Here is an 8,973-nt window from a genome sequence, read left to right on the forward strand (position 1 = left end):
AATAAATAAACACAATCCGCTATATATACCATTGTGTAAATACGTTTCATTGTTTGCGGTAGGTCAGCGAAACATGCAAGTACATTTCTCGTTAAACAAGTTAATTTTAAATGATGACTCACAAAGTTAAAAAAGCTGAAACGAACCTTTTTTAAATTTTCTGATACGTTTCTCGCACATCTTGGGATAGCAACACAGCTTGATAGCAACACAAACACTTTCAAAATTCAGACGATTTCGCGACACGTACGTTTCTGTCGAGCGCTGAACGCGAAGTTAGCTCGAGCGATGTTTCTTTGAAAATCGAAGCCCGGGCGCCCGCGTGCCGATCGCGTCGACGCTGTAACGCTAAAGCAGGATAGAAAATTGTGTTGCCATGTAAATTTGTAAAAAAGTCGCTTAAAATTATTATAAAGGTAGTAAATATGTTACATGTATAATTTACTTGTTATCTTAATATTCTACAGAAACCTCAGTTTGCTTTTATAACATATATATATCTTGGTTTTTGATTGTCACTTGTCGTCGCACATTAAGTATATAAAGTCAGAACCATTTGGATCATAAATTATAAAGTACTTCGGTGTGACGCATTTTTTATATATATTGAATAAATTTTCCCCTTTGGATTTTCTTATTTGCAATACATAAAAATATTTTACCGGAACCTTTAGATTTTTATTGATGTGGTATCACCTACGGCCTACGCACCTCATCAAGTTCTAATAAGCTTACCTCGCATGGATCAACACGTGTGTACATTTACAAAATATCAGTGCTCATTATCTGTCTGCGACTGTGGATATAGACGTATTTAGAAATAGACGGTACAATTGCAATTGTTTATTGAACTCCAATTCTAGAATTTGTTACGTACCATTATGGAAAATGATCTATTATTTCTTCAATTTGACGAAAGTAACTGTGAAAGCCATTGTAAATGTATACTTATGTTTATTTAAAATTTGATGTAACGGAAATTAAATTTAAGATATACTTTGTTTGTTTCGGCTGATAAAGAGCAAGAAAGCAATAAACATTTGATTTAGTATGGGAATCATATTAAGTTAAAATACTGTCGACTCTATATTAAATTTAATCTGTGACAGTGCACGTTGCGGCTACGTAGTTCACACTCGCAAGTTCCCGGCAATGCGTGAGTCACATCGTCGCGTGCGCATAAACTGTGAAAACGTATACGTATACTTACTACACATGCGTAAGGTAAAAATCTAGAAATTTGTCAAAAGCTTTCATTTATTGTAATATAAATAGTAGTCTCAGTAAAAAAACATTAATATAAAGCATTATACAAATACAAATTCATTCTGATAAAAGTATTTTTTAGAATTTTTATTTATAATATTCAAGAAGAAAATCACTATTAATCGATTAAATAACTCGATTATAAAACAAAAAAATATTTTTTATGAATTTTAAATTTCACGACATTAAACAATGAACAATAACTTTAAGTCTACCCTCTCAAAATATTGGTATAATTTATTGTTTCGAAAGACTAAGACCAAAAAAGACCTTTGTCTAATATCAATAAAAAATCGAAATAACATTTGACAACTTTAGTCCATATCGAACACTACTATATATGAAGATTTTTCCTTAACCACCAGATTTACCATAACCAGCATCCATTTTCTTATACCATTATCTATCTACAGCAAGGAAAAATAAAATTTCAGTGTATTGCAGAAAAAAATGAACTTGAATTAATCTCAGTGGCGGTTGTTGCCTAATGTATGGAGATGTTAAAAAAACTCTTTTTGAAGCTGGGTAACAACTGACTTTAATGGTTTAAAACATACAACGTATAACTTGCACAAAATCTTATCTAAGGGTTCATAAATCTAAATGACACTTATGTTACTGGACATTCTCGGAAACGAACATTTTAAAATACAAATTATAAGTGTGGTATAAACGAAAGGGTTCATATTGGCTTCAAGTGTTGATCATCATCACATTTTACATTTTAGTAAATAAAATATTTATATGTTGTATAACTCAAGGTGGGTGACAAAACTCTCGTCTCACTCACAAAAAGTAAAAGAATTAAGCCTTTGATGTCAAGTGATCAACTTCTAAGGTCTCAGTGTCAATAATTTAAACCGATTCATTAACACAGAGAAGATAAAAAAAACAAAGGGTGGGATCAACTACAAATAATGATTTGATATAAAATCATAATCTTAACGCTAGCTAGGTTATTGTTTGTGAGATGTATACTTAGTACGCACTGACCAGTGATTGTCAAGCATATAACTATATCAGGGAACATTGAAGCATTTAAGATATATATATTCTGTAAGTTCCTAAAATTTGTCATATAAAACTATTTATAATTGTTAAATCTTATGATTTTCAACACTAATTTCACTTGAAGTAATGAGAATATGCTAATCATACTTTTGAAGTCTGAAGAATGCAAAAATATGACTTCATGATTCTTTAATCAAGTTATCTATGGCTTATTTTATTTTAATTATAAGCTGATTAATTCTTCTTTAATTTTATACGGTATAGTTTTTTTAGTTTTATATTTGTATAGTTAGATGTACCTTGTCTAAAGTGAAGGTACAAAAATATTTTTCATCTTGAATATCTATATTACGAATTTCTTACGAAGACAAAAAATTTTATGTCTGAATCTGATTCACTTTGGAAAATGATATATTAAATTAATCAGAAGATACATATGTTCAAAATACATAGCCGAGAAAGACAACTATGTCTTATATGAATAATAAATCATAATTTTAGGAATCATTCTATTTTTAATGGGTGCAGTTGCAGTATTATTAACGTACTTACTAAATAGTAGTAAGAATTACTAAGTAACTTTATATTATGTTAAAAACTAACAAGACAGTATTCTTTGTTCTATATATTTTATGACTTACATTTAACGTCACAGACAATTTGCGCGCGAAACTTGTGTTTAATACTTTTACACAGTGTATTTTAGTTTAAAAAAAATATATGAATATCAAGCGATGCATAAATAACGAGATTGGCCAATACGGTTCATGTAACTTTTTTTCAGTATGGTGAGATCATGAAAGCACATGTGTTCCAACGTGGGCGGAACGTGGCCACCGACGTGCAACTCGAGTGCATGCTGTAAATTCAAATATGGAACACATTATTGGTATCTATTCGATTTTAAAACAATAAATTCATAAATAAAATGCTTTAACATACTTTGAGCTTAGAGCATAGAGTTGCTATCTTATCTGTGCTGCCATAGATAACATCTATTTAAAAATGAAACACGTTTCACTAGCTAATACCAACTGTTTAACTCTGAAATTATTGCGTTTAAATTTTGAATTATCGTAATCAGTCAAGAGAACCAAAAAACACCGACAGCGATTTATCTTGATTTAGATTTTATAAGATTTTTTGTGATTAGCAATTTCGATATTGTACTAAATATAGATTCGCACAACGTGGTTTTCAGTTGAACTAAATCGGTACATAGCATAATAATCTTTCCGCAAAATCACGTGGACATCCATGTTAAGCGCGAAATGAATATTAAGAAATTTACTGAAGTTTTGAATTTTTATGATGTCCAATCTCGCGACATATCAAATAAGTATATCCCTTCTATCTCGACTTTTGGGACTAAGACTTTGCGGATATCTAACGAGCGAGAAATGCGCAGATAGATAACAAATTCTAAAGGAGTTTGAAGGTGTAACCCTCATATGCACGGGTTCAACGTGGATTCTTTTTAGATATCCAATTGTTGAGCAAATGGTATGCCATTTATTATTTGCCGTCTGATTATGATGCAACGTATGCCGTCACATGTACAATGATTCTCACATGCACGTGTCTCTACACGAAAACGTTTCCAGACATGTTTACTGTTTTATTAATTTTTCCGTTATATCGGTTTCGTAACTCATACTAACAACCTTGCTATCTATACGGTCTACTACGTAAAATATATAGCATATTTTGTATCTTTCCATAATAAAACATTGACGTATTATTAATTCCATACGTCATAGTATCGACCATAAGGGTATAAGATTAAGGTAGATTGATCAATGCGTTTACCAGATCATGGGTTTAATTAATTAGAGAAGAGCGTACTAATTCTTAAAAGGACGTCAAGGCACGCAATATCACGTAACATTTGGCGAGGCTCCTGCCCATTTGCCTCTTTTTCTTTAAAAATATATTTATGATATAGATGTTTGATAATGTGAAGGAAGTCTTTGTAAAGATGTATCATTCACAAGAAATTATTTTATAAAGCTTTATATTATATGATTCTATCTTCTATGTTCACAGTGGAAATCTGTGTGATTTGCGTTTATAGAACCAAAAAATGAGCAACATGTAATGTGTGAATTTAATGTAATTAATTACACATTTAATCAGTTAGTTAGGTACTTTACAGCTCTTAAAAATTGTTCATTTAAACTATTTTATTTTACTATTAACGATTTTACTTTACAGAATATATTAATTTTATCAACTTATAATGATAATTTAATATTTGTTTAACTAAGTATAAATTCATATACAATTATTTATTTATTACATTGCACTACATATTTCTACATCCTATGATCATTGAACAGATTGGAGAGTTATTACGGACTAGGCTTTGGGCTTGAGACAAAACTTTTCGACAATGTCATTCCCATGTAAATTCATTTAGCGTTAGTGGGTCATGCCTGTCGAAGTTATTTTGTCTATAGCCGAAGTATTAAACAACTAAGAACACTTCTATTGAATCGTATTTTACGATGGTAATGTCCTACTATTGACGTTGTATTGTATATTTTAAATACATTCGAATTAGGTTTAAAAAAGTTGATTCCCTTGAATAGTTTAGGCACCGTTGTCATAGGCATCAAAGTCTATGTATCAAAAAACATGCAGGGGTATGCGGAACGTCTACAAGAAATGCTATTTCCCGCATCTAAGGAGGCAAGTTATTGTAAAAACTTGCTCCAAAATGAGTAATGTCAATGCGACCGTAATTGCGAGGGTGAAGTATCTATGATTAAAAATTATGATTATAATTATAAAATGAAATATTATGAATAGTTCTTCCGTATTCTTGGACTTGGAGTCAAAAACAGTTACCACATGACCGTCTCATTGTATCTGTAAGGGCTTGTGCTTCTTGTTAGACAAATTTTTTGATTATTTCTTAAAACAGTTACCGCAAACGCTTATAGTTATACTAAACTGAGAAACGGAGACCTTATTTTGCATTAAGAAGTACAATAATGCCATATTTTTACGTAGATAACTTTGAATACCAGATAATAACACTGAAAATATAAAACTGCATTAATGTAACGAATAATTTATGAATAAATGTATAAGTCACGTTGCCTTTAGGATTTGTTGATGCGTTTTGGAATGCGCGCGACATGATATTCGAAAAATATGTCTCAAGTGTGATAGGGTTGTACATTTGTACAATGTATGTGTACTTTAAAATGCTAAAAAGATAAGAAAGCATAGTAGTATAGTATATATGAATGTATAGTCGGAGAAATGTACATGCGCAAATATTGTAGCGACCTTATTTTTTTTTTAAATCTACATTTTAGTACATTCCTTTTAAGTTCGAGAATCTGTCTTAGGGATGAACGCTTTTCATCGATATGTTAATACTTAATCTACTTAACAAAGTTCTTAAAAACAAAACAGTGTAGGTACTTAAATAGGTATCAGTTAAATAACATACTTTAAAAACCTAATATCTGGCGAAAGTTGATATTAAATCATAATAACTAAACAAGTAGGGTAGATAAAAATTAAACAGAAAGATCGCACCATCGTCTTTTTTATCGAGTTTATATATTATAGACATGTATATTACAATTCTTATCAAAAACTGAAAACCTCTTGGAATCTTTTAAAAATGAGTAACCTCAGTTACCATTCAGTTTTTTTTTAACTAAGATTCCTTAAGTAGTGTACCAAAATACTGTAATATTTTAACACTCAACTGAGCTTTTATGTCTGAAATTCAATCCAAATATTAAAAATAGAGGGACACATTGACCTACTGATATATTTGTCAAAACCTAACTATGACTAAACGCAGACAAACTGCAAATTAGAAAGACCGATAAAAATTTAATTATGGATATATGTATGAGCTTTTGGTTTTAATGGTTTTAAAAAAAATATGAATGTCTGAAATTATTTTTACAAGCATTGCAAAGGCTTTTCTATAATGGCTAATGGCTAAAGCCTTTATCGGCTTAAAACACGGTTATTTATAACAATATTTAAATTATTTAAAGTCCTCAGTTGTAATATTCAAGCGCATTGTAATCAGTGACAACTGTGTTTTCTGTCGAATTCTATACGCATTTTAAAAATTCATCGATATAACTTATTCGCTATAACATCACTTTTCAATCCCCAAAAAGTAAGGTAAAAAGTATTAATCCACCTTGAACAGCCCTAGGTCACGTTGAGCACACGATTCGAAAGCACATGGCGATTCATGCCTCACGTTGTCACCTAACATCTTGTAACGATTGTATTAACATTGTTCGCACCGTCTTTGATAACAAACTGTCCACGTGTTCACACATTTGACTGGAAAAATACTGAATTAATGTATAATTTTGCTTATATAACATGATGTACTATCGATAGATGTACATATCATGTACGTCTGACTAGTGTAGTTTTATCGAATTATTTAAAGTCCCGAGACAGAGGGCACAACAGTGATTGTGTTTCCCTTTCTCTACTTAAATAGAGAATAGTATGAATAATTTTAGACTATTTTATTTAAAACAGTTAAGCCCTTCTCTACAAGCTGTTTTTGTAAAAAAAACTACCTCTTCTAAAGCGGTTTTTATAAAAACAATTTTGTTTGATAATTTTTTAATATACTAATGAAATTTTTTTTAAGGTTTTGTTTTGTTTCAATGTCAATTTGTATTACTTTGTTTATCAAGAATAAAAATGAATCCCTCAGTATTGAATGCTCATGCGCAGTAAAAACAAAGTATTGTTTTGCAACGATCAACCGAACGGCCATCGTTTGTCACGTTGTAAACATTCAATGCAAATATTACCTTTTGTATTTTACATTCCGATGTTGTGGGCATTTATCTCGATATATACTTTTTATTACTCTAATCTAATTACTTCCACAAAAACAACCAGTAGTTCTGGTACAAATCGGCTCGAAAAGGCCACTTATGATTTTTTAAAGACAAATACTTTTCTATTATCTTTCAAGATAATATATGTACATATTTTGCGTAAAATGTCGTATCATACACGATGAACATTTCCCTAGACGTCATCGTGTCATCGCGCGGTTTTTTCAATTATGTTTGTTACGATAGTGGCTAAAATTGTACCTAAATGTAAATATGGCTGCATACATGCACATCTTATGCACAAGAATTAAATAGTGATCAAAATTTTAAAGTTTCTTTTAGTTTTATATTTATCCATTAATGATTGTTTTGTAGTAATTCAGTTCGATTATCAAGGCGTACATGTGTACGGACTATAGCGTTGATTTATTTATATATAGAAAATTTACGACTACATCTAAATTCAATAAAATCCTATTTCAATATAATCTAATAAATATTTAATCACGTAAAAAAATCCGTAACAATAGGAAAAGTAATAAAGAATTTATGTAAATTTTTACAAAATATAGTTTATTTTCGGAATTTCCATTCGGAGTCAGAATTAAGTTAATAAATGTCAGTAGACCGTACTTCTTTAATACATAATAATATGTTCTATCTATAGCAGTATTTATTAAAATCGGTTAAGCAGATTTAGCATCATAACAAACCGACAACTTTTGTTTGAAAATTGTATATTTTTATCTGCATTGATCTTCGGTGATTCGTGTGCATGTTCTATTTCGGTACACGTTGCATTTGACCCAAGATCTGGGTCATCACGTGGCTCAGAGCACGTGTCTATGGCCCCTGACACAAATCGCCACTGTCTCACTCTGTGTCACCTTTTCAAAACATTTACTCATTACAAAATACAAAAATATTGTAATAAGATTTTTATATTTTATTTGATGAAAAGAATCTTAATTTGTATATTTATATTTTATATCGCTACAATCATCTCTTGTGAAAGAAATTCTTTACGTTTTTCTTAATTCTCTTAGTGTTTTTAACCTCATAAAAAATGGAATAATACCGCGAACATCTATACCAATGGACATATATGTTTATACTTATTTTAATCATATCTTACCATATTGAGGCACCTTTCTGATAAAGCACTTTGTAAGCAAAAGAAAGGATTTCTTTCAATGTTCCGTACTTATTACGGGAATAAACTAGGCTGCCGGCAACTAGGACAATAAAGCGACAAAAGAACGTTGATAGCTTCGCAGTTTTACCTAATTTTGGCAACTTAAAAAGTACTATTTATTATTTAATTTTCGTTAATGAGGGTGGGTCTAATACTATGAAGATTGTATTATTGTCTAGAAGACAAGGTGAACCAACCAAAGCTGGGTGATTTCGACGTTTTAGGAGAGTTGTCGTTAAATCGAAGATCGTTAATTGGAATTTACACTGAATAAGTTGAATAGATTTTTATTTTTATAACAGTTAAACTCAAAATCTATTCAAATAGGTATTTCAAAACCAGACTTGGGAAGCTAGGACAGACCGCTTCTTTAATTATAAAATCTCAAATTGTATTGGACGTGCGTATGACATGTATCAAATGTTAAAAGTTGAGTAGGTAATTTTATATGTAAAAGCTACCCCCGATTACTAAGAATTCTATTATATGTAGAGGTAGGTACGTTTTTTGTATGCTCCAATGAATGTCGCCACAAACTCACTTCAAACAGCCCCGCTAACCCTGCTGGGTAATGTAAGTTAGCACGTAAATTCGAATATATATCTAATATTTTACTCTGGGGAGCCATTTACGAAAACTGCAGCTATTACCTAG

The 8,973-nt window shown here is 30.7% G+C and overlaps 1 long non-coding RNA gene across 1 annotated transcript; it reads left to right on the forward strand.

Annotated features, from left to right (window-relative positions):
- The first annotated feature begins 749 nt into the window (after positions 1-749).
- LOC123712873 lies at positions 750-3,210 on the forward strand. Its single transcript, XR_006754135.1, has 3 exons — positions 750-827; positions 1,110-1,224; positions 3,062-3,210. It is a non-coding gene; the product is annotated as an uncharacterized LOC123712873 (long non-coding RNA).
- Positions 3,211-8,973: the final 5,763 nt, after the last annotated feature.

Source organism: Pieris brassicae, chromosome 1, assembly GCF_905147105.1.
Source record: "Pieris brassicae chromosome 1, ilPieBrab1.1, whole genome shotgun sequence".
NCBI classification, from domain to species: domain Eukaryota; kingdom Metazoa; phylum Arthropoda; class Insecta; order Lepidoptera; family Pieridae; genus Pieris; species Pieris brassicae.